The sequence below is a fragment of the Enhydra lutris genome, unplaced genomic scaffold (assembly GCF_002288905.1).
Source record: "Enhydra lutris kenyoni isolate GAN:26980312 unplaced genomic scaffold, ASM228890v2 scaffoldscaffold2, whole genome shotgun sequence".
NCBI lineage: Eukaryota > Metazoa > Chordata > Mammalia > Carnivora > Mustelidae > Enhydra > Enhydra lutris.
This window is the reverse complement of record NW_019154086.1, coordinates 87,636,566-87,663,629: the sequence shown is the minus strand read 5'-3', so window position 1 is coordinate 87,663,629 and position 27,064 is coordinate 87,636,566.

Genomic DNA, 27,064 nt, shown 5'->3' with positions numbered 1-27,064 from the left:
TCCTGGATGGGAAGAAACAGTTATGTTAAGATTAGTCATTTCTAAAACAATAGAAATGTTTAATAAAAACATAAACAAAATCTTAAGCTCCTTCTTGGACCATGGCATTCAGATGACAAATTTTATTTTGAATATTAATTAGTAAAGAATATTTCAGAATAGTCTCAAAAGAAAAGTAATGAGGGTCTAGATTTACATTAAAATATATGCTAACCAATCAATAAATGAAATAGTGTGGTACAAGAATCAGCACATGATATGGAAAAGTTGAGAAAACTAAAAACTAACCCATACATCAAGATAGAAAATTTTTTTAATTAAAATATGCTTAGATTTTTAAAAAGTAAAATAAGTAAAATAAAATATGCTTAGATAATTCTGCAAGTTTGAGAAAAAAAAGTCTATTCAGAAAATAATAATCCATCACAAAAAATAATGACCCATCCCTAAATATACTCTAAATGCACTACGGATCATTACATAAAACATTAACAATATCCAGCCTCAAAGAAAATAAAACTGGATATTTGTTTAATGTAGGTCAGTATGAACTGCTATCAATAACTTTTGAACTAGCTAAGAAAAAAGGTAATTCCGCTAAAAAAAAAAACAAAAAAACACTATATAAAATTTTGAAATTTCTGAATAACCATTAAATAAAAATCCAAAAAAGCTAAAAAGACCATCTAGAGCAAATGTAACGGGAAAATATTAAAACTTAATTATAATTATTGTGTTAAAATTAAACTGAGCATATGAATAAACAAAGTCATAAGCAAACAATTTACAAAATAAGTACAATTTTAGTAAATAAGCATTAAAATGTTTAGCTTTGATTGTATCTCAAATGCAAACTGTAAACTCGGGGATATAATTGCTTACTCTATTAGTAAAATTAAATTGAATGATGCATGCTTTGGCAGAAAATATCTTAAAATTGGCACAACCTGGAGAAGGTAAACATGTGTCTTTAGTAAACATGTCTCCGTATAAGGACAACACAGAAACCCATGAAGCATTTCATTTTTTTAAAATATACACCAAGAATAGAGAACACAGGTCTCAGATAACTTTAAAAAAGTGCTAAGATCATAATGAAATAATTCACCAAAACACAAAGTAATTTGACATTTACTATAACTGTGAAAAAAAATCCATTATTAATTCAGATCACTGAAGCAAATATCTACCATTCATTTGGTATGGATTAGGCACTGTTCTAGTGTTACAGAAAATTAAAAGTTGAGCAATAAATACACAGTCCCACTTTCTCTATAAGCTTACGATATGCTATGAGCCTAAAAGGGGAACAGTAAAAAATAAATGAATAAACTTTAACTAAATGTAATACTTAATGTTGGAGAATAACAAAACTGTTAAATACCATATTACGAGATATAAACTGTTTAAAACCCTTTTTTGAAAAAAGCTTGGCATTTCATATAATGAACCATAAGCATTTCAGAACCTTTTATTCAGTAATTCTCTGTCTAGAAATTTAGCCAAGGGAAATACATTCTAAAGGAGGAAAGATGATAATAAATTCATTTGTTTATTGAGTTTACGGAGGCAGTCAGAAACTAGAGAATGTTCCTTGGAAAATTAGTTACATTTAATAGTAATTATGAAGATCATAGCAACAAGAGGAAAATTGTAAGACTTATGTAGAGACAACTTAAGATAAATAATTTTAGTATTCTGTTAAATATGTCTTCAAAGTATAAGTTTGGGGAAAAATCTAGAAGGAAATAACATAGTAGAAATGTATATACTCAGGGGTGATTTTTATTGATATTTAACATTTTTCAACTTGCCAAAAATACAGCCTTCCCCTGGGCAAACATTCTCTAGAGCTATTTAATGCCATTGGATTCTTTAGTAATTAAGATAATGCAAAGGAGTTTTAGACCCTTTGCTAATACAAATTTTAGAATCCCAGATTCTCACTGTTCTATTTCCAGTAGAAGTTGTAGCTTAGCTTGTTAACCAGTTAACTGCTGGAGAACTGGGTGGCAGAGAACATGGCTAATAGAGGAGAAAGCCTCCAAAGATTTGGCGAAACCCCCACTTATCCACCGAAACTTGACACTTGCCTCTCAACACCTTCAAAACTGCACTTGGACTGGAAGCCTGAACTTCACTCAAGATTAAATAATTAAAGGCAATCTAGTCTTGTCCAACAATGTGGAAAAAGAGGGAGTGGAACCCCTCTCTTTTTTAAACTCACTATTGTATATATGGAAGGAGGGAAAGGATAAACAGTTTCTATCTATTTACAATGTGTTCATTCAGAAATTCACCAGGAGTAACCAAACAATAGGACTGATGTTTCTGTGCCCAGAAACAGTCTCCTAGCTTCTCCTGATTTATTCATTCCAAGAGCAGACAAAGTTCTTCCCTTGACACCCAGCGCTCACCTCCAAAGCACAGCCAAATGAAATTCCAAAGAAACCTCAGTAGTTCATAGTATACTCCTCAAAGTTCTAGGTGTTCTGCCTTTAGCAATCCACATTAAGTATATTTAGTACAATCTCGGGCTCTCTCTCAGGAAAACCATTTTTTTTTTTTTTTACTTTCTCAAGCAAATGACTGATAGTAAAACTGAACTCAATTTACATTACTTAATTAAGCATTTCATATCCTGAGTGAGATTGAAGTGACCTTTCATTTCTCTAAGGGCAAAGAATAATAAATTAGTTAACCACCTTGTTGTCATTTTAAGCCTTAGAACAAGTAAAATCAACTTCACGACAAGAGACAGCATTTGGGTTTTGATGGGTTGGAAATAGAAAAAATCACTCCAGAATGAGTTATCTGAGGAAAAATGGCTGAGGGACCTGCTTTTGCTGGTTCAGGGAACTGTCCTTCGTTCAGAATGATTTGGGGTTTCATGTGCACAAAGTAATGCAGGGGGCGTACTAGAAATTCAGGCTGGTAGCGGGCTACAGAAGGCTAAAAGTGCCACCTATGAACCTACTTTGCTTGCATTGTGTATGACAGGTGGCCGTTCCCTCTTTATTTGAACCCCCAGAGTGCAGTCCCAGGCCTGGGAGGTCTGGAGGCCTAATGTCGGCTGAGCCTCAACTGTTCAGGAGCTCAGCCGGTGCCAGCCCGCATCTGACATTCTCTGAACCCCAGAAACCAGGTTCAGAATGTGCCTCGGATGCAGTCTGGGTCACGAGCCCAGCTCAGAGGGTTTCCTGTGGAGGGAGTGAAGTTTTCTTGCTCTCAAGGGAAAAACTACTGGAAGATTCTCTCTCTTTGGCTGTCAGCTTGTGAAGATGCCCAAATAGGATCACTTCAACAGTTTGCCACCTGCTGGGGATTCTATTCCTAATGGACAGATCCATACAGAAGAGAGCAAAGCCAAAGGAGTCAGAGAGAAACAGGGGGAGACACTGGCTGAAAGTTGCCACAAATCTCCTCCTGCCTGTGTCTGGTCTTCCGTGGACAGAACCAAATACAGCAGAGTAGCACTCAAAATACAAACAACCTGGGGCACCTGGGTGGCTCAGTGGGTTAAGCCTCTGCCCTTGACTCAGGTCATGGTCTCAGGGTCCCGCGATCAAGACCACGTTGGGCTCTCTGCTCAGCAGGGAGCCTGCTTCCCCCTCTCTCTGCCTGCCTCTCTGCCTACTTGTGATCTTTCTCTCTCTCTCTCTGTCAAATAAATAAATAAAAACTTGAACAAAATACAAATAACCTGTATGCTGTGATATATGTGTACATATAAACCAATATGTAATAAATTACTCATGCATATGTACGTACACGTATTGAAGCTCCTGGTTAAGTGATATATGTTGTCACATAACTATAACTCACAATATATCCAACTCATAAAATCTTTCCAGTAACTTCCAAATTGATTTTTTAGAAATTAGACCCCTGATATGGCTGCCTTGAGCTAAATGAAGCCTGTATTTGAGTCACGATTTGACTTAATGTATCAACTTCTAAAACATCCCCGTAAACTGTTCATTACTACGCAACATAGTCCAAGCAGGGAAATGTAATTGATTATACTGAATCCTCTCTATGTCTCTGCTAAATTAGTAAAAGTTATATGCAAAATATTTATAGCGTATAATCCTCTGTGGGTTTTATATATTAAATATGTCTCTTACTAGGATGCCTGGGAGGCTCATTCGGTTAAAGATCCAACTCTTGATCTCGACTCAGGTCATGATCTCAGGGTCGTGAGATGGAGCCCCCATGTCGGGCTCTGCACTAAGCATGGAGCCTGCTTAAGATTCTTTCTTTTGGGGCACCTGGACAGCTCAGTAGGTTAGCGTCCAACTCCAGTGGCTTCTGGCCCTGCACTTAGCGTGGACTTTTCTTGGGGATTCTCTCCTTCTGTCTCTACCCCCACTCGTGAGCTCACCCTCTCTCTAAAATAAGTCAATAAATAAATCTTAAACAAAAATCCTCTCTCCCTTTCTACTTCCTCCCACTCTCCCTTTCTAAATAAAATAAATATATCTATTACTAGTTAATGATAATTATTTTTAAATAGAATATTTAATTACTTAACCTAATGCTGACATTTATTTATCATTAATCCATACATTTTATATTATTTGAAAAAACCCAAAACTCAATAAACTGAAAGCACTTGGAAATTTATTAAATATTTCACTTGTGATATCAATTTTATAAGATTTATCACTGAATGTAATAGACTTTTCATTGGAATTATTTTGCTTCAAATGTTATAACATGTGCCTTTATTTCTGTATCTTGTTCTCTTTCCCAACTTTATTTAGTTTTATAGATTTAATCATTTTTAGCATGTATTCAATTACTCTGCCCATTTTAATAAAAAATTTTTTTAAAGATTTTATTTATTTATTTGTCAGAGAGAGAGAGCGAGCGAGCACTGGCAGACAGAGGCAGAGGGAGAAGCAGGATCCCCGCCGAGCAAGGATCCCAATGTGGGACTCGATCCCAGGATGCTGGGATCACAACCTGAGCCGAAGGCAGCTGCCCAACCAACTGAGCCACCCAGGCATCCCAATAAAACAATTTTTAATATAAAGCTAAACAAAGTAGTGAAAGCTATAAAACTATTGTTACTAAAACCTGAATCTTAAAAAAAAAAAGTCCATTTTCCAAGGTTTTAATTATTTCTCTTCCAAGTTTCTCAGGTAGTGAACATACAACACTTAAATCTTGCAAACTGCCTTTGTTGTTCTAGAGGCATCAGCTGCCCATAGAGGTACAAATACTTTTTCTTTTTTCTTTTTTTTTTTTAAGATTTTATTTATTTATTTGAGAGAGAGAGGGAGAATGAGAGGGGAGAGGGTCAGAGGGAGAGGCAGACTTCCCACTGAACAATGAGCTCAATCCTGGGACTCCAGGATCTTTTTTTTTGTTTGTTTGTTTTTTGTTTTTTGTTTTTTGTTTAATTGTACTTTTTTAAAAATTTCTTTAAATTTTTAAATTTATTTTCAGTGTAACAATATTCATTGTTTTTGCACCACACCCAGTGCTCCATGCAATCCGTGCCCTCTCCAAATACCCACCACCTGGTTCCCCCAACCTCCCACCCCCTGCCCCTTCAAAACCCTCAGATTGTTTTTCAGAGTCCATAGTCTCTCATGGTTCACCTCCCCTTCCAATTTCCCCCAACTCCTTTCTCCTCTCTAACTCCCCTTGTCCTCCATGCTATTTGTTATGCTCCACAAATAAGTGAAACCATATGATAATTGACTCTCTGCTTGACTTATTTCACTCAGCATAATCTCTTCCAGTTCTGTCCATGTTGCTACAAAAGTTGGGTATTCATCCTTTCTGATGGAGGCATAATACTCCATAGTGTATATGGACCATATCTTCCTTATCCATTCGTCCATTGAAGGGCATCTTGGTTCTTTCCACAGTTTGGCGACCGTGGCCATTGCTGCTATAAACATTGGGGTACAGATGGCCCTTCTTTTCACTACATCTGTATCTTTGGGGTAAATACCCAGTAGTGCAATTGCAGGGTTATAGGGAAGCTCTATTTTTAATTTCTTGAGGAATCTCCACACTGTTCTCCAAAGTGGCAGCACCAACTTGCATTCCCACCAACAGTGTAAGAGGGTTCCCCTTTCTCCACATCCCCTCCAATACATGTTGTTTCCTGTCTTGCTAATTTTGGCCATTCTAAGTGGTGTAAGGCCTGGTGGTATCTCAATGTGGTTTTAATTTGAATCTCCCTGATGGCTATACTGCCTAGAGCAGTCTATACTTTTAATGCCATTCCGATCAAAATTCCACCAGTATTTTTCAAAGAGCTGGAGCAAATAACCCAAAAATTTGTATGGAATCAGAAGAGACCCCAAATCGCTAAGGGAGTATTGAAAAACAAAAATAAAACTGGGGACATCACGTTACCTGATTTCAAGCTTTACTACAAAGCTGTGATCACCAAAACAGCATGGTATTGGCATAAAAACAGACACATAGACCAGTGGAACAGAGTAGAGAGCCCAGATATGGACCCTCAACTCTATGGTCAAATAATCTTCGACAAAACAGGAAAAAATATACAGTGGAAAAAAGACAGTCTCTTCAATAAATGGTGCTGGGAAAACTGGACAGCTATATGTAGAAGAATGAAACTCGACTATTCTCTTACACCGTACACAAAAATAAACTCAAAATGGATAAAAGACCTCAACGTGAGACAGGAATCCATCAGAGTCCTAGAGGAGAATATAGGCAGTAACCTTTTCGATATCAGCCACAGCAACTTCTTTCAAGATGTGTCTTCAAAGGCAAAAGAAACAAAAGTGAAAATGAACTTTTGGGACTCCATCAAAATCAAAAGCTTCTGCACAGCAAAGGAAACAGTCAACAAAACAAAGAGGCAACCCATAGAATGGGAGAAGATATTTGCAAATGACAGTACAGACAAAAGGTTGATATCCAGGATCTATAAAGAACTCCTCAAACTCAACACACACAAAACAGACAATCATATCTAAAAATGGGCAGAAGATATGAACAGACACTTCTCCAATGAAGACATACAAATGGCTATCAGACACATGAAAAAATGGACTCCAGGATCTTGACCTGAGCTGAAGGCAGTGGCTTAACCAACTGAGCCACTTAGGTGCCCTGGTACAAATAATTGTTCAGTTTTCACTATGTGAATTTCTGGTCACTTAGTAAGTCACTCAGTTCTAATGTTTATCTAACATATGATGAGTATAAACCTCATCAAGAAAGAAATTTAATGATTTGTGTTATTTACATCTCCTAGTGCCTTATCCAGAAATAATTAAATGTGATAATACAGTGCTGAATTAAAACATCCAGAAACTTTTATAGAAATCTGTCTTATAAAAACTTTTATAGAAACTTTTATAGAAATCTGTCTTATAAAAGAAATCTTTTATAGAAATCTATATAAAGACAGATTTATATCATATACATGTATGATATAATATATTATACAACTATGATAAATTATATCATAAGATTTTCATGCAGATATTTCTCACTTAATTTTTTTGACTACCACCAATAAAGAGATAGATTATTTCAGATAGTATTCCTTCCAGTTCCATGATCAATGAAAACCATAAAATTACCTTCAGTCCCAAATTTCACATTTAATTATCAGTCATTTTTTATAAAACAATTGAAGATTTAACAAAGAAAATTGAAATTCTATTATTTTATGTAGATTTTTCCAAAAAAGTGGCAAAGTTCCAAAACTGTTTCCAAAAATAATTGTATGTTTCCCTACAAGTAGAACCATAAATCTAGATTACAATAATATGTACATATTAGTGTTATTTTTGAGAAATGTTATTAATATTTTATATCTAGAAATGCTTGAGTGTTTCTAATATAAATTAAAATTCTGATAGTTTCTAAATGTTTTCTTACTTTATTAACATTCTTTGAAAAATCCTTTTTGGAAGTTCATATTATTTCAAATGTTTGCTATGTTATACTTATTGATGTAATATTATGTGAAACTGAGCTGGTGACTGACTAATGATTGCCCCTCTACGATGGCTGCAAATTTTCTTTATTTGAACCATGAGCTTTAATGGAACATGATTAACATTCTGGTGAAATACATATGCTTAGCTCTTTCTACAGTATTGGCAGAAAATTTAACATTTTTTCAATACTAAAAGCAATGATAAGCTACTTATCAACTACATCAAAATAATCAAGTTGTTTTTCATTCAAGCAATACCAATGATTTGTTTTTATATTAATTCTTGCATGCTATCAAAATATACTCCAGACATTTCTGATTTTTATCCATCATCAGAAGATATTCCAGGAAGCAGTTTATTATTTTATTTCATAAAATCTTTGCTATGCTCCCACAGATTTTAAAGATTCCTAATTAGCGGCATCTGGGTGGCACGGACAGTTGGACACCTGACTCGGTTTCAGCACAGGTCATGATCACAGGGTCGTGGGATGGAGCCTTGCCTTGGGCTCCAAGTTCAGCATGGAGACCACATGAGACTTTTTCTTCCTCTCTCTCTGCTCCTCCCCACAAGAACACATGCTCATTCTCTCTCTAAAATAAATAAGGGGATCTTAAAAAAAAAAAAAGTGTCATAATTATAACACAGGCATCTGTTGTTATCCAAACTCTCACTATCCCCGTAGATTCCTATAGTAAGAGATACATGTATTTCAAAGCAACAATGATTAGGTAATTAAAGGGCAAGGACAAAATGCTGATTCTCCTAAACCACAGAACACTTTGTAGATAATGCATATACTATGACACAGATCGACAGAGAGGTACAACTGCAAATGCTTTGAATCTCACAAGAAGGGGACGATTTCTCAATAGATCATTGTGCCATCAGTAGGTATTGAGACATATCCTATAGCAACTAAGTTTATGAGTTTATTGTGGTTTGATTTCATCAATGGCTTCACAGCTTTACCACTCTCCATATCTATGTATTTGTGCCACGTGACTTTACAGGGCCAGCCTACTGTCTCTAGGCAGCACCAAGTGACTCGCTTAGGCCAATGTGGTATTAGTAAGTGTGACACAAATAGAGACTTGAAAGCATGTGTGTGGCTCTCTCGCTCCTCTGTTTTTACCATGAGAACACACCTGGGCTGACCTTCTAGAGGATGACGCCTGTGTGGAACAGAGCTGAGTCACTACAAGCTGGGGCCATCATGAGAGATAGGAGCAAGGCCAGGGGAGATCAGAAAGAAGCTAGCTGACATCAGCCATGTGAACAAACCCAGGAGAGATCAGCTGAGCTCAGATAAGATCCTCTAAATCATGCAAATATCATAAGCCAAAAAATTACATGGTTGTATGCCACTGAGAAAGCATATGGCCACAGAGAACACCTACAAGTTTTATATACTAATTTCTTCTAATTAATTAATTTATTACTTATTGCCACTACTATTATGCTCTTTAGCAAGCAACGGAAACGTTATTTCAAGTCTTAAAAGACAAGTAAAACTATCCAAGTGAGAATTGGCTAAACATTGGCCCAACAAATGAGCCTCAGAATTGAGGGCTGCTTGAGTGGGTTTTCTGTAGCCTATAGCCAAAAGCAACCTTAGCCACAGGTGCCTGAATGGCTCAGCTGTTAAGTGTCTACCTTCAGCCCAGGTCATAATAAGTCCCAGGATTAAGTCCTACCTTGGGCTCGCAGCTCCCCAAGGAATCTGCTTTTCCCTCTGATCATCTCCTCTCATGATCTCTCTCATTCTTTTGAATAAATAAATAAAATCTTAAACAAAAAGAGTTAAAAAAAAAAATAACATAAGCCATGCCATTTGTTCTTCATTCTGGGAGCAACAACAAAGCATTGAGTGATGGTAATACTTCAAAGTCTCACAAGTAGAATGGTCAATACCGCACCTACTTGATCCAGAAGCAAATTTTCTAATTTGAATCTGAGTATCTCACCTTCTTGCTTCCTGCTGTGAGTCAAGAAGGATCACATGACTTTTAACAACTTAGAGCAGTCCTAATCACTGAGATCAACATCCAATGAGGTCATATGAAGCTGATAGAAACTTCACAAAAACAACCTAACTTTTATAAATTTGATAATTACTGAATTATAAACACTGGAAAGAGATTTTCAAAAACTACCATGTGGCAAATGAAAATCCACATCCGTGCTGCATTTTTAGACCCTTTGAGAGGAAATAAACCTGACAAATATTTTTGAATTTCTAGGAAAATAAGTTGGGAAAAAGCTTAACCTGAAATAATTTTTGTTTCAATAAAATGACATCTAAAGTGGTAATGATATCATCAGAATGAGGAAACAAATAGCTTTGACAATGCTGCACTTACAAAGGGGAAATAGAACACCAAATACCTTTCATCAAGCCAGAAAATACAGTAGCAATAACCCTGGCTGGAAAGGGTAGCAGATTGTTACAAAGGTTTTCAAAACCACTTATCAATATGAATTACAAGGCTGAAAAATGTTCATTCTTTCTGGACAAATAGATTGTATACATTTGCTGTGCTGTGAAATACCACCTCTAAACTTAGGGAAAGTGACAGCCACTGATTATACCTATAACTGGGTAGTTCTGGTCCTGCTGGGCTCACTCTGGAATCAGCCTCAGCTACCATGCAGGGAGGCTGCATCGCTTCTAGACATTTAGCTAGAGCAGCAGGGACCACCAATGAGCTGTGTGCCTCTGGCTGATCGTCGATCAGCTGCTGGTTGAATAGCAGCTAGGATTCCAAGAGTCAGGACAGAACCTGCAAGGCCCCTTGAGACCTAGCATGGAACCAACACGACTGTCACTTTCTTTTTTTTTTTTTTTTTTAATTTATTTCTTTTCAGTGTAACAGAATTCATTGTTTATGCACCACGCCCAGTGCTCCATGCAATACATGCCCTCTCCAATACCCACCACCTGGTTCCCCTAACCTCCCAAACCCCGCCCCTTCAAAACCCTCAGATTGTTTTTCAGCATCCACAGTTTCTCATGGTTCACCTCCCCTTCCAATTTCCCCCAACTCCCGTCTCCTATCCATCTCCCCATGTCCTCCATGCTATTTGTTATGTTCCACAAATAAGTGAAACCATATGATAATTGACTCTCTCTGCTTGACTTATTTCACTCAGCATAATCTCTTCCAGTCCTGTCCATGTTGCTACAAAAGTTGGGTATTCATCCTTTCTGATGGAGGCATAATACTCCATAGTGTATACGGACCACATCTTCCTTATCTATTCTTCCATTGAAGGGCATCTGGGTTCTTTCCACAGTTTGGTGACCATGGCCATTGCTGCTATAAACATTGGGGTATAGATGGCCCTTCTTTTCACTACATCTGTATCTTTGGGGTAAATACCCAGTAGTGCAATTGCAGGGTCATAGGGAAGCTCTATTTTTAATTTCTTAAGGAATCTCCACACTGTTCTCCAAAGTGGCAGCACCAACTTGCATTCCCACCAACAGTGTAAGAGGGTTCCCCTTTCTCCACATCCTTTCCAACACACGTTGTTTCCTGTTCTATTAATTTTGGCCATTCTAACTGGTGTAAGGTGGTATCTCAATGTGGTTTTAATTTGAATCTCCCTGATGGCTAGTGATGATGAACATTTTTTCATGTGTCTGATAGCCATTTGTATGTCTTCATTGGAGAAGTGTCTGTTCATGTCTTCTGCCCATTTTTTGATATGATTGTCTGTTTTGTGTGTGTTGAGTTTAAGAAGTCACTTCTGCTGTATTTTATTAGTCAAAGGAAGCCACATGTTCTGATTCAGGTATTAGGGGGACGGGGACCAGATTTTACTTCTGGATGGGTGAAGCCGCAAAATGACACAGCAAAGGCGCATGGGTTTGCAAGGTGTGGAGAACTGTGGCCAATTCTGCCAATTACCACTTATATTCTGACAATATTTTCTAAGGAATTATCCTAAGTATGAAGGCTGGCAGTACTCTATGCACAAAGATAATTATAGGGGTAAAATTAGGGGAAACACAATTTCCAACTCTCTGCAAAAAATGTGCACAGACTTTATGAAAAGTTTACTTTGTGGAATAAGATGTTTACTTTGTGGAATAAGATAAGATGTAGATACTTTGTGGAATAAGATGTAGATAAAAAAAAAGTAACTTTTTTTTTACAGCCTCTTAATAGCATTTTATTTAAAAGTTTACAATTAGAGCACACGTAATAACACAAAAAGTTTAAAAGTGACACAGGCTGCCCTGTAGAAAGCACTTTTCTTGTAGGCAGAAGGAATGGGAACCTTGTGCTTAAAATGTGTGGCATTCATAGCATGGTACGGGGCTCAGTAGATCAACAGAATCCATAATCTGAAGGCAATGAACATAACTTCCAACTTATTACAAAACTGGTGGGGGGAGGTGGGAAAAGATGGCATCAACCTGAAGATTTCACTTGGCTCAGGTTAAATCGAAAGGAAAACAAGAACAGAAAACCACCTCAGCGGCATCTACTCTCTGCAGACATACTCCAAAACACAAAACTACAAACCAGTGTCCGTTAAAGAAATCCATACTTTAAAGACCTCTGTCACTTCTCAAATTCAGTACTGTGGAAAGGAATAGGGATATTCCTGGGTGAGCCAGATAATTGAGAATAAGTATCAAAAAGATGCTTTACACAAACATCATGATGAAGAGGTTCATAAATTAAATCCATATTTCAATTTAATGAATTTTTATAGTACTCTGCCTTGTTAAAATGTCCTGAGTACGGCAGATGCTGTTTAAAACCAATGACAATAGTGTCTTGAAAATATGTATAGTAATAGTTCAGAAGATAAATGAAAATAAGAAAAATATATATTTGTAAAGTTGAAAAACAAACTAGAGATGCATGAAAGTAATGATTATACCTTGAAAAGAAATTTATTAAAAGGTATACAGTAAAAGTGTATAGCAAGACTATGGGTTTTTTAATTGGCTTATGTTCCTGAATTTCATATTTGTCTGTATTGAACATGGATTAGCCTCCAGGATATTGGACATCAAGTGATTGAAGGATAAAATCCCCTTGTCTTATTCTCTTAGAAGCTATTTTAAAGGTGATACCTGGAAAGTAACTTCACACTTTAGAGTGGAGATAGAGGTCTTTTCTTTCTTTTCCAGGCAGGAAGTGACCCAGACCACAGAGAACTCCAAATCTTTCATAATCCTAGAGCAACCAGAGAGAACATGGGGACAGATATAGGGCATGATGGGGAGAAAGAGAACTTCAGTAGGGAAGCCCATAATTCTCATTTAACACGTGAGCAATACCTCAGAGCTGTTAGCTGCTAGAGACTTGGTACCTTGAGCTCTACTTTGAGGAAATGCATAAACAAAGGTTAAGAGAATTCTGTCATCAGTAACTAGGGTCTTGAAGCCAAAGCACTTATTCAGTTGTAATCCAATTACACAAATTAGTAATAGAGAAAAAATCAGAGGGACAGAAAACTAAGACTTTAGTTACTCTCGTTATGAATTATGAAGCTATGTAGAGAGAATGATATAAACATTATATATGCTTAATAGTTTCTTAAATATCAATATATATAAGTAGCATATAGAGCCCATAATCACAGTCAGAGTCAACAGATTAGGAACTTTTGAGGATGTAAAAGGCGGGGAATAGAGCTGTACCTTTGCTGTTCTATGCCCATTACAATGCACAGTTGGACCCTGAGCAAGTGCTCCTTTTTTTTTTTCTTCACTAGTCTACATGTTCTGCATATGTTTAGGATGATGGAGAAAATGGTCTTCCAAGATCCTTTCTAGCATTCAATTTCTATGATTTGAAGATTGAGGATCAAATGTTCATTTCCTAGACACTGGGTCTTATTGGGACAGCTCATTCACTCCTTGAGCTTGTTTCAATGAAAGTTTAGGACATGAAGAAGTAAGAACCTCTTCCTAGTGAATTTTGTCTCATTCTGAAAAAAGTTGTCTGGCGCTCTTCGGTAGTCCTAGAAATGGTTAACTACAATCATGTTATCTTTGTAGTCAGTCATCCATCATCAGTTTCCAGGTTAGCCCCCAGACCAGAAACTGACAGCCCCTATTTCTCAACTGGACATGTATTTTTTTATACATAGCATTGAACTTGATGCCCTGCAAGTCCAAACAACTACTGTTATTCAGACAAACTAATCTATGCTAACCCATGGCCTTTCCAATGGTGTGACATGTCATTAAGAACATTAGAATCAGCCTGGGGTTTGTGGTAATTTGTTATGGCAGCAATGGAGACAAATACACATAGCACAAAACCATAATAGAGTTGGGAATTACTGAAGTGCATATATATCTTCTATATTTCTACCTACATTTGCTATTTAGACCTTCAGAATGGACTTGACCAAATTTTGTCATCGCAAAGAGTAATATATCCCCCTGAGGCACTGTATTAGAAAGAGTTGTTTGCATTTTATTACCCAGAATGTATTTTATTTATGGGGAAAACCACTTAAGGGAGAGTGACAGGAAAATAATAAAACTCTCCACAGTTCAGAGATACACAAGACAAACTAAAAATCTTCACAGGAAATAAAAATAGCTAAGAGCAACGAGACTTAAAATATACATCATGATGGACAAAGGAGATTTATAAAATTAAAAAAAAAAAAGCAAACAAGAGAAGGAACACTGTTTCCATCTCTACTTGATGTTTTGATTATAACCAATCTTTCAATGATTTATGTTTTATCAGATAGACCTTTATAGACAAACGTATTTTATCAGATAGATGGAGCATCTTTAGTTGTTTAACTTCTTTAAAGGTTTTTACATAGTTAACTTAATAAATTATACTATTTCTAAATGAAAATCTGGCCAATTCATTTTTATGCCAACTGAAATAAACAAGATTGAAATATTGACCTTTTCTCACTGTAACAATTTTAGTGATTGTCTTATGCTCCAAGGAGGAATTTTTTGCTTGCTATGAGATGTTTACTTTAGAAGAACACTAATCATCTCGAGTTTATCAATTATGAAAAGAACATGATAATGAATAGGAAAAAACACCTGAAAATTAATTTCATAAATTTTAATAGTCACTTCACCCAGCTAGCTATGGAGGACTTATACAACAGAAAAGAAAAATCATATTTGATGATACAATAGAAATAGAACAAAGGCATTTGCAAATAGTTTAAATTCAATTTCTGACCTTTTCCACAAAATACGTAATTCAAATCCCTATAAACTTAAGACCACAACTACTTTTCTAATATAACCCCATTTTTTTCTACAGATTCTTCTTACAGACCATATCATAAGTCAGTAAATTAGATTCCCAAATAGCCTCTGAACTCAGCAGAAGCAAAACTGAAATGCTGGATTACATTTAGTTTTTTAAACATACGGCGCTTTCTTTCTTTTAATAAAAATAAAATGTCAATTTTTAGATAATAAGACTATATGTAAATTGTTTAAATATTATATGATTCAAGTTACCCAGTTTACACCTCCTATCTATTTCATAGATCACAGCAGAAGTAAATTTTCTTTGTCGTTTAATCAATTCAAAATGAGAAGTATATTTTGTCCCTTCTATTTGGTAAGACAGGTATTATAGCAATCTTTCATAAAAATACTCTCATGTACTTTAGCAGAAGTAAAAAGTTCAACATAGTTTATAGGTGACTGAAATAAAATTGTTAAAGTGGGAATTTATTTTGCACTCTTCATTAGAATGGTGAAAGACTATATTTCATTTAATCCTCTACACAAACCAGATCACACTTTGTGTGTTTATATCAGGCACAGATGCTGGAAAGAATATGTGAAGAAGGAAGGTAAGAACAAAGGTGAGAGGAGGGGTTTGACCATTGAAAAATCTTCGATGCCAGGGGCGCCTGGGTGGCTCAGTAGGTTAACCTTCTGCCTTCAGCTCAGGTCATGATCTCAGGGTCGTGAGATCAAGCACCACATCAGGCTCTCTGCTCAGTGGGGAGCCCGCTTCTACCCTCTCTCTGCATGGCTCCCTGCCTACTTGTGATCTCTCTTTGCCAAATAAATAAATAAAATCTTTAAAAAGAAAAGAAAATCTTCGATGCCATAGAAAATAAATGTGAGTTTGATTCCATAGACATTGTGAAGCCACTGAAAGATTTTAAGTAGGGGCACCTTGGTGGCTCAGTCAGTTAAGGATCTGCCTTTGGCTCAGGTCATGATCTCCAGGTCATGAGATCAAGCCTCATGTTAGGCTCCCCATTCAACAGGGGAGTTTGCTTCTTCCTCTCCCTCTGCCTCCTCCTGCCTGCTCATGCTCTGTCTTCATCTCTCTAGTTCAAATAAATAAATAATTTCTTTTAAGAAAGATTTTAAGTAGAGGAGTAGGGTGACATATTTATATTCTAATAAACTGATTCTGGAAGCAACAGGCTGGTAGAATAGAAAATGACCTTCAAATCAAAAGAAAGAAAGAGTTAGGTGAGATCTGAGGAAGTTCTATACTATGATAATAGTAAATAGAATTGACAAGATGACTGATTCAAGCTGGCAGCTAAAAGAGAAAAACAGAATTTTCTATTCTTTCTCCTTGAGTGGCTAGTTGGAAATGCTTGCTAATATAAGAAGAGTTGGAGACAATTTGATTTGGGAAGGCAGGACTGCATATGCCTGTAAGTAGCCAACTGGAAATGTCCTATAAATTGGAACTTGATAAACAGGTTGAAGATGGAAACACAGATTTCATGATTATAGCTGATTGATGATCCCATGAGAAAGAATGATGTTGGTTAGGATGGCTGCATAATTAAGAACATGTCCAAGAAAAACAGGCTGGATGATACAAATACTTGGAAAATGGGGGAAAATTTCAAGAGGGGAATCTGAGAAGAAATGAAGGTAAAAGGGAAGAAAGAAGGGTCAAGAAGAGAAAAGTGGGCAACCCCATCAAATATAAAGAGGTTAGATGTGATATGGACTTAACAAAATGCACTGATTCTATTCTCTATGTTTTAATAACATAAAGCCCTCTGATATATTAAGTCTCTTGCCAATTATTCAGGTAGAAATATTTTTATTCCCCTTTCAAGGAATAGACGACAAGATTTTAGCCCCAATGTGAAGTCCATTTTGATTAACTGTTGCACTTTTTCTCCAGTTTCCTGACACTCTTTCTAGTATGTCTACACAAAATACAGACACATAAAATAAATATATCTGTTTATTTATAAGTAAAATATCCACCTTCTACTCATTAGGTCTTCACCTGTGAATAATATTCACAGACATACACATTATGGTCTCTTTTCTCTAATCAGAGATGCTGACCCAAGGGCCAGTGATGACAACTATAGAGAGGCATGCCATGGGCTTGCACCCCTCTTGAAAGAAAGGAAAGGGAACCGTCACATATTGGGAATTGGAGGCAAGAAACCCAGACATGGGTGGGTAGTACCAGAGGCTGTAGAGAAGCTGAGCTATAGTTCACCAAGGCCATGCTAATCAGAAGAGAGAGGACAGAAATGTCAAGGAGAAAAACCACAGGGCCCAGAGCAAGCTGGAACAGGAGCCAGCACACCTGTTCTACTCCTGAGAATGTTCCATTTGCAGGGCACAAGGATTCATAAGACTATCCCTGGTACTCTGATGTAACATGAATGAATCTATTCCTTGCAACCAATCTGTAAAGACAAAAACTATTGGGAAAATTGACAGGCAGGGAAGAGAATTTTCAACTCCAGAAAGAAAAAGCAAACAAATGTACAAACATTTGAAAAACAAATGAATAGAGCAAAGCTGCTCTAAGCAAAAGCAAAAAGGAATAGAGCAAAGCTGCTTGCAGAAGGTAATTTTTGAACTAAGCCTTAAATATGCTCACCTGTCTAGCAAGCTGGTTGACCAGTATGTCTTTCAGATGGGCGTTTGAGAGTCTTGAGATCAGGCCTGTGATCACCAGCAAAGAGTGTATTGCATTTACGAAGTTGATAAATAGTTCCACATTGCAAGAAGGATATGGAAACATGAGAAATTGTCACCAAAAGTTCACTTCAGTACAGCTAAATATAAAACTAAGTGGTTCAGTTATAAAGACAATTTAAGAAACCGCTAACAAAGATGTCTGCCCATATTCCTTCAGTCCTGGAATTAATAGACCATTTTCACATAAGAAACACCCCAACATCTCTCTGAATGTTTTTGTAACCTACATTTTACTCCATTAAAGACAAAAAGAGGAAAAATGGCCCCCAAGCCTTTTTAAACATGTACTTTATTAATGCTGTTTCCTCCATCCCACATTTTAAAACCAACTGAACAAGTTAAAAAAAAAAAAAGCCAATTTAATGTTTTTTCAATTCCATGTTGCTTGTAAGCTTATGTGCAAATATGTGAAAGATCTCAAAAGCTAAGCTAAATAACTCTGTAAACAAGAAGCCTTATGATGGAAATATTTAAAGTTCCTGATCATAATGGGGTTGCTATTGAGCGCCATCGGAATATCTCACAAAGGATTCTAAATACATTGTGTCACGTTCAATAAGCAAAAGTATTTTATTCTCCCACATGATTCCTTAGCAAACAATCTCATCCCCAAATATCATGGCACAGGGGAGAAGTGGTGTTGGTTTAATTTAGATTTGATTTATGTGCTATATCATCAGGAACAGATAAACCTGCATAATAAACAGCATATGTTGGCTTTAACCAAGCATGTGGATTCTGTTATATGAAAAGCAAATGTTCAAGCAACAAAATTAATATTAATGTGTTTTGCAAAATCAGTCAGGAGTTACTTTTGGAGAAGCTAAATAATCACAGACCCTACTGTAGGCTAAATCCCACTTACTTCACATAATAAAAGAGACCTGGTGGTCTCCAGTATGGGATCCCACAGGTCTAATAACCAAAACGAAGCTTTTATATTCTTCATATAGAAAGTTCCTCCATGAGAAAAATAAGTTTTATAAAAACTGCACTGATAGTCTTTGACAACAAAAATGGAATTATGCAGATGATAACCACCGTTGCTGCAAAATTCTTCCAAGCCACATTCACAGTTATTCTGTGTTCAGTTGCTTCACTCCATCTTGGAAAGCTCAACTACAAAGATCATAATAGGCAATAACGAGCAGTAAAGAAATTCCCTCTAAGGACAAAGGACACGGCAATCACGTTTAATTTTACCCATATCTTTGCCACTGGAGACACATTTGTGATTACTTAAAACTTCTGCAAATTATAAATGAATGCTTAAAAATTTTAATACAGCTACACCTAAGAGGCTAGTTTTCCTGAAATCCCATATTTTGATCTCACTTTTGATCTCTGGAATCACATTTATTCATATATATCATATGTACACTTTTCCATTTTGATTGCTTCTCTTCTTGGGTCTTTCTGTATCTCATTCTGTCCACTATGACAAACAACAGTTGTCAAGGCTCCACTCCACAGATGGGACATGGAAATGGGGGCTTTTTTTCACTTTTTATAAAACAACTCCTCCTACAGTGGGCTGACAGCCAACCTGATTAGAACCAAGCGTTCTATTGTCGATATTTCTCCAAAATACTCAGAAATAAATCTGTCCATTTAATATTAATGTGTACTCATATCTTAAAAAAAATCAAACTAAAGCACCTTGGGGTTCTATCATTTTGTCCAACAGAGAAATTTTCCTCAAACAGATCCTGTGGCTTTCCCCATAATTAACCACCCTAAAAATCCCCTATCTCGGTGGTTCAAAATTCCATATCTCTGACCCCATGTAAGCATGAAGAGTAGAGGAGAAGCAAGCTGAGAAGTGACTGAAAGGGTCCTCCTATGTTTAGTTATTTACAAAAGCAAGAAAAAAGGCCACTTGCCGAAAAGGCATTTGTTTGTAATAATTCCAAAATCCTAAACAACTCATTTAAGAAGTGATTTTAAAAACCTGCTGCTGAGGTCCTATGTCAAAAATTCAGGCATTGAAAATAAATAAATAAGTAAATAAATAAGTAAGTAAGTAAATAAACAGATACATAGATAGATATAAATTCAGGCATTGATGATGTCATTCATTTCTTAAAATAGGGTTATAGTTTCTCAAATATAAAAAATATGCTTTCTACAAAATAATTCACAGGAATAAAGCAAAGCATGGGGAAATAAAGATAGGCTATGATCCTCAACCTGGATATAACTATTATTCATTCTTTTATTTATGCAGTATTATAATAAGTATGTGTGTGTGTTATAGAAAGAGGACCCTATAGTTGCATAAACAGCATTTTGCATTTGTCAACAAACATGTCATGAGACTCTTTTGCCTGTAATAAGTGTATTTCCAAGTCACTTTTAATAACTACACACTATTCTGTTGTATACCTGCTGCACAATTTTTAAATTGCCAATTAGGATGTTTCTAATTTTTTCCTATCGAAGACAAGGCTGTGTTGATGTGAGCTGAAAATAAATCTTGGTACACAAATCTCATTCCTTCCTTAGGAAACATTTTTAGAGTTGAAATTGCTGAGCCGAAGAATAAGCACATTTAAAAATCTGAACCATATTGCCCGACAGGCTTCCAACCAACAGTAGATGGCTGCCTTCCGTGTCCCATCTCCTACTCATTTCTCGTCGAGGCAACATTCATTGCATGCTTCCTATGTCCTGGAATGTGTGCTTGGTATAAGATAAGGAGACATGGAAGGACTAAAACATGTTTCCAGGAACTCCTCCCAGACTTCATAGTTTTTTGTTTTTGTTTTTGTTTTTTTTCTAGAGAGAGAGAGAGAGACCACAGGCAGACAGAGTGGCAGGCAGAGGCAGAGGGAGAAGCAGGCTCCCCACAGAACAAGGAGCCCGATGTGGGACTCGATCCCAGGACGCTGGGATCATGACCTGAGCCAAAGGCAGCTGCTTAACCAACTGAGCCACCCAGGCGTCCCTTCATAGTTTAATAATAGGATATACATGTAGTTTAAATGCAGTGTTATACATGACAAAGTCTTAGCCATTTATGTGCACAGTTGATTAAGGAGGATAATGTCCCTTAAACATTCACTGAATATGCTTTAATATGTATTGCCTAATTTTCTTTTTCTTCTACAATTTTTTAAAGATTTTATTTACTTGAGAGAGAGAGAACAAGTAGGGGGGAATGGCAGAGGGAGAGGGAGAAGCAGACTCCTCGCTGAGCAGGGAGTCCCATGTGGGGCTTGATCCAGGACTGTGATCATGACCTGAGATGAAGGCAGAGGCTTAACCCATCCAGACGCGCCTGTGCTACCTCATTTTCTACTACAAAATTCATAAGAGATGGACCTTATTATCTTCATTATACATAAGAAAAATCTAAGACCTGAGAATTTAATAATTTTCACTGGCTTGGCTCCTCTGGTCTTGGTTCCATAGCTCACCAGCATTGTGATCTTGGACAAGTAAACTTCTCTAAACCTCAGTTCCTCGTGTGTAACTTGAGGATAAAACAAACTTCCAGATTTGTAGAAGGACTGAATTAAATGTGAATTCTTGTAAAGCATTTAGCATAGTGCTTAGTATACAGTGAGTGCTCAATAGATGTTATTACTCCATATACTTTCACTGTCTCTACTAATATCTCTATCACAAAAGAGAAAGAGTCCTCTGCTCATGGTCTATTTCATAATGAAAAATATTTATTCAGTGTTCAACCTAAATATCTTTAATGGCCTTCAGTGACATGTGGCAGTATGAACTTCTCTTTCTTAATAATGGAAATGCCTCAAATATTTTCTTCCCATTTATTATTTACTGATTCTTAGATTATTTTTATGAAAATCCCACTGTCTCCTAAAGATATACCAGAGTCCTGTACTTGGTTTTGCGCATATGAAGAAGTTCTTCTAAATTGAGTACCTAAAGCAATCTAAAATATATTTTTAATATATTTTAAAGTAGTATATTATATATTATATATATCATATATCATATATAAATAATATATTAAAATATTTTTTTAAATGTTCCAACAGCATGAACAATGAGCTCACATCACTAAGGGCAGGAAGGACAGACTGCAGGAGAATTAAGTAAATTACAGGGGTAGAGATTTTGTCTGTTTGTTGTTATTTTTTAAATATTTTATTTATTTATTTGAGAGAGAGGGAAAGTGCACAAGCTGGAGGAGGAGCAGAGGGAGAGCGAGAAGGAGGCTCCCCACTGAGCAGGAGGCCCAAGGCCTGGCTCCAACCCAGGACCCTGGGATCATGACCTGTGTAAAAGACAGCCGCTTAACTGACTGAGCCACCCAGGCGCCCCACAGGTGGAGAGTTTTAAGGTAAAGTAACTTCTTTTAAAAAGGTATTTCCATGTTAGCACTTCTCATTCATGTAAATACATAAAAATTCATAAGGGATATACTGTGAACCTCTCAAGTAATCTATTAAACCAGATCCTTTCTTCCATGAATTGTTCTAGAAATTGCTTATGGTGCAAGGGATAGCTGACATTTGGTTCTCTTGTTTTAATTTTTATATTTTATAATTTTAATACTTAATATTTAATATTTAAGTCATATCATAGTATATATTGATATAATAATATTTAATATTTTGATAATTATTCAATAAATAAAAATAAGTATGCTTCTTTTGCTCTTTTTTTTTATTAAACAGAAAGATTTGGCTGAGAGAAAAGCTTTCATTTGCATTCACCCGTGCAAAATTCAAATTGTTCAGTCAAGAGGCTCTGTTTGGTTTTGAAGCATGGATAAAACAGCCCTCAAAGTGAAACTACCTCACGTTTTCTAAAAATACAGAAATGTTCCTCATTAAATTTGTACAAATGCAGGGAAATTATCTGCCTAAAAATGCTCAAGTAATGAATCTAAGAAAGGCAAATACTAGTACCTTAAAAATTTACTACTCTAGGCATCTGACTACTTAAACCTTTAAGTATTTGTCACTTATCTAAAGTTAGCTCAGCGCAGTGTTTCTTTAGTAGGCTCACTAATTATCCTTATCATTCTTAAAATATTATTTTAACTTTAGGCTTTAGAATAAAAAGTTTTGGTGGAATATTTGTCCCAAATTCCAATATGATTTTGTTTTTATTTTCTATAATTTAAAGACGAGGATCACTAAGTTATCACAAGAGCAAAGAAATGCATTTAAATCATCTCAACGAGGAGTTATCCTTAATGTAATATTATCACATTGGGAATTTGTGGGATCCCATTCTACTCCACTAGGAAATATACACAAATGACCTGCAATTAATGTAATTCATGGAATTAGAAAAAAATACTGTGTTTGGTCTGTTACTATAATCACTATGAGCATGGATATTGGGTTTTGAAAGCCATGTATAAATTCAGATTGCAAAACAGCAATACAAACCTACTCCTAAAAATGAATAATACTCATTTCTTTTTCCCATGTGAAGTACACTTTAGAGAGCCTCTCTGAACAGAAGAGAACCAGATTACCCAATTGTAGTAAACAGTCTGCTTGGAGACATTAGCCTTGCAAATGCAGCATCCCTGAACTCACTATTGCATGGAGCTTGAAGGCCAGAAAGCTCTGGCTTGATAGGGAAGGTGTGGGGGGGGGGGGGGGGGGGTTATTTTCTCTAAGTGTCATACATTCCTTCATTGACTTCAAAGTCAGACCCATTTCCAGTCCTCTAAGACGCAAACTGCAGTGCTCATGCCAAGTGGATTTTCTAGTGGGTTATTTATTTCCATCTGTCTTGTATTTGTGGGCAGGTTGAATAGATCTGAGTCTACTGGAGAGAGAGATGAAAGATGGACTCTGAAGTAAGAGCTGAGTTTAAACAAGAAAAGAAGACTCTGTAATGGCAAATGAAACTTTAAAACCTTGGGGAAATTCTTATTCAGGCAATTTCATGTCACATTTTAACCCACAAATACGGAAATTTGACCATCTCTACATAGTTATATACAACAGTGAGAAATGATAATATCTATAAATGAAAGGGATAGGTCTGTGCATTTCCTAAGAAGCCCATTCCAGTTGAGTTTTACCTGTTGAATTTGTTTCTCATTGCTCTTGGAAAACTGCTTCTGTTTTCCAAGTTCCCCTTCATGCACATAATCCACTCTTAGCCTTCTCGTTTCCTTTTCTAGGAAGCTCCATTCTTCGTTAAAACATTGCACCATTAATTAAGCAGAAAAATAAATGTTCTGGTGCAGTCACATGTACCAGGTTCTCAACAACTCATCACCCATTAAACCTGCACACAATTTCTATTGGTGTTAAGAGCAGATTTATGTCCTCTGAACCTTTTTAATGAGCGAATGCTTTATTTCCCTAATATAAACACGGCTGCTTATTCAGATTCTTATAAAATATTTAACAAATTACTCTGGTGTCCTTAGGTAAAAATAAATTAACTTAAAAAATGAGACCGGCCTAATTAAATCACGTGCTAGGTAGCTTTCTACCTGCCCATAATTATAGATGGAAACCAATACCTTGTACTAAAAATAAAAGACATACAGTATTAATTAGTCTTCTAGGGTGGCCAAAATGTTTTTTAAAAAAATAGATGTCTTTAGAATCAAATAATTGACCTCCCCATGATTTAGGAACAATTGTCAGGGGCATGAAATTCAGTTGAAGGGGGACAGAATTTGCTACATTAGACCAGCTTTCTCCTACCTCAAACAAATATTAGACAGTTTGTTGTTGTCGTTGTTTGTTTTATTTTGTTTTGTTTTTGTTCTGGGCATATTTACCTTCTTATTTAAGTGTTCTACACCAGTGTTTATTGGAAACAACCCCAGGTAAGTTTTCCAACAAGAAAACCTTTGTAAAATTTATTAAAAAAAAAAAAAGAAAGAAAGAAAGAAAAAAGTGAACTCCCGATCTCAATGGCTTAACACAAAGTTCTCTTCTTGCACCCAGTATAAGTCTGACCTGGGCAAACTGGTCTTACCCAAGGCTTCAGCATTGCCAGACCAAGGGGAGAAAGAGCTGAGAGAACTTAACCACTCTCAGGAAAAGCACATCCTTTCTGTTCACAGCACATCAGCATCAACTCCAAAGGATGTTGGGAAATTATCAAGTGCAGGGAAAATAATTAATATTGTAAAGACTAGTAATCTCTATCACCTTCTATTCACAAATATTCAGTTCCATCTTCTTCCCACACATGACACATGTTCAGTGGTTCCCCAAGGAGACAGCCTGAAGCTCATCCAGTCCAGCCCACCTAGATAAAGTCCCAGCTCCTTTGTGGTTTCTCTTGTCTTGGATATCTATGAATTTAAAAGCCAAATTACCCACGCCTACACACGCACACACCCATGCACGCATGCACTCACATAGTCAATCCACAGAGGTGTGACAGGGTCAGCATAATAGCAATAATACACTCAACTTTCAGAAAGAAGACAAATGGGACATAATCAGCAGCTCATAATAAATTCTGAGGTCCTGCTGAGCACACAGTGAAGCCTCCCTACTAGTGTGTGACTCCAGTCTCCACCCTATGACAAGTTCTTTTTTAGTTCCATCCCCTTCTTTGACTGGATGTGGAAATGTGTGTCCTCAGGACTGCTTGGCCTTCTTGACCCCCTTCCTCACAGGAAGTTGTGTGAGCTTCATACAAAGGTGTCTTTAGTCCGGGCTGATGGTTTCTTTGGTGCATTTTTCTCGAATACTTAGGAGACTTCTTCTCCATTTGTTTTCAGCCACTTCCATGTGTAGTAACCACACCCACACTTTAAAACATCTAGTTCTCACAGCGTCTGGGTGGCTCAGTCAGTTACGCATCTGCCCTTGGCTCAGGTCATGATCCCTGGGATCAAGTCCCACATTGGGCTCCCTGATCTGCAGGGATCCTGCTTCTCCTTCTGCTTCTGCCTCTCTCTGCCTCTCATGAATAAATAAATAAAATCTTTTAAAAAATAAAATAAAATAAATAAATAAAATACCTAGTTCTCAAATCTCCAGTAGTGCTTTGTTTTCTTGAGACCCCTGTCTTTTCCTACAATTTGATGGTGGCTACCTAAAGCTCATCTGTAATAACAGATAGGAAGACTTCACTTTTAAAACTTTTTCTGCCTTAAATACTGTACTCAGCTAAAAGGTTTTGTTGAATGGAAAATTTCTTTGTGTTCTATTTGGGCTAGAAGCTGTTGGTTTTTCCAATACTGTTGGAATCCATATTTCTAGATCCCCTTTATTTCTTCTCAGTCCTGCTTGTGAATCAGCCAATTCTTTCCTGAATTCACCTCTACTTTTATAATACCTTGCCAACATAGCCAATGGCAGTTAGTTCTGTGTTTACCTCTTACTTAGGAGTTAAATTTTCTTAAGCATATGATCTGCCTTCCAAGTTCTAACATACAGTGGTTTCACCAAATGTTTTCCCACTCTGTGGCATATTTTCTTGTCTCCTCCAGGATCATTTTTCTCACTATCTGTCCACTGCCTTTCAAGTACACACAAAGTATTTAATTGTAGTAGAAACCCCATGTCTAATACTAATTTCCATGCTGATAAGAAGGGTTGAGGTTATATAATCATAACAAATTCACCACAGACTCTAAGTGGCTTATCATAACCCAAGTCAATTTCTTGTTCAGGTAAATGTACAAGTTATGAGGAAACTCTCCTCCATACAGTCACTAAGGGAACCAGGCAATTGGTGGCCATGCTGTCTATAGCTCCTTCCATCTCAACCTGTGGCTCACAATGTTGTCAGGTCAAGAGCAACTCAAAATCATGCTTAATACCTCAGACTTGAAGTGACACATGACACTTCCTCTTATAGCCACAATCCTCAGTTAGACACATGACCCTGCTCTAAAGACAAAGTAGAGGGAAATTTACATGGAGGTGGAAGAGAAGGAGAGGAAAACAATGTCATGGGGTCTAGTTCTTTCTTTCTCTGTGTACATTTAATGGTCAGATAAATATGGAAACTCAGAGAAGCCAAAGTAACATTATTTGATCACCATGATGGAGAAATAGTTGTATATTGGATCATATCCTATGTATAATTGGGAAGCACAGGTTTGATCCATTTCCTCAGGTATAAAAATACCTAGGGACTGATAGGTATTTTTAAAAAACTATGTAACCATCAAATTGGCTCTTAATTAAAAAAGGAAAAAAAAAGACTCCCTCAGAACTAATGATACAACCTGGAAAAC